Below are 992 nucleotides of genomic sequence, written 5' to 3' on the forward strand. Positions count from 1 at the left end.
TATATATATATATATATATATATATATATATATATATATATATATATATATATATGCATCCATACATACATAATATATATGTTTATGTGTGTGTGTGTGTACGGATGCTTAACTTTCATGGCTCTTTTAAGCATACATATCCAAACACACACACTTAACAGAAGCCACGTATCTGCTCTCACAATTACATCCTCATATCAAACATACAGCTACACACGCAAAATATCTACAATTTCTCGAGCGAAATTCCTCAAACACACACACACTCACACACACACACACAGATATAAACGTGTGGAAGCTGTCATAAACTGTCTTTCAAAGGCAATTCCTACACACACACAGACACACACACACACTAATTAATACATGCTCACATGCAAGCACATACCCTCGCACACAAATATATCACCCACATACACAAACACACTCACACGTGCTCAAACACACACTCACACACACAGAAACACATGCATACATGCAAATACACATATTTATCTTGTAAGCTGTCCCTTAAAATTAATTCTTACACGTACACACACACACACACACACACACTAATTAATACAGGCTTACATGCAAGCACATACCCTCATATATAAATACAACACCCACATGCACAAGCACACACACACACACACACACACACACATACAGAAACACGCATGCATGCAAATACACACGTATTTATTTTGTAAGCTGTCCCTTAAAATTAATTCCTACACACACAGACACACACACACACACACACACTTACTCAGAATCAAAGACACACACACACATACACTCACACACACACACAGACTTACTCAGAATCAAAGACACACTCACACACACACACACACACACACACACACAAACACACATACTTACTCATAATCAAAGACACACTCACACACACACACACACTTACTCAGAATCAAAGACACACACACACTCACATACACACACAAACACACACACACTCACACACACACACACACACACACAAA

General features: G+C 37.7%; 1 protein-coding gene across 2 annotated transcripts in view; it reads left to right on the plus strand.

Moving 5' to 3' along the window:
- The window catches only part of LOC106872159 (high affinity cAMP-specific 3',5'-cyclic phosphodiesterase 7A), a 126,240-nt gene that overhangs the window by 27,637 nt on the left and 97,611 nt on the right, over positions 1-992 (plus strand). The gene's annotated exons all lie outside the window — the stretch shown is intronic.

This window comes from Octopus bimaculoides, chromosome 8 (genome assembly GCF_001194135.2).
Source record: "Octopus bimaculoides isolate UCB-OBI-ISO-001 chromosome 8, ASM119413v2, whole genome shotgun sequence".
NCBI classification, from domain to species: domain Eukaryota; kingdom Metazoa; phylum Mollusca; class Cephalopoda; order Octopoda; family Octopodidae; genus Octopus; species Octopus bimaculoides.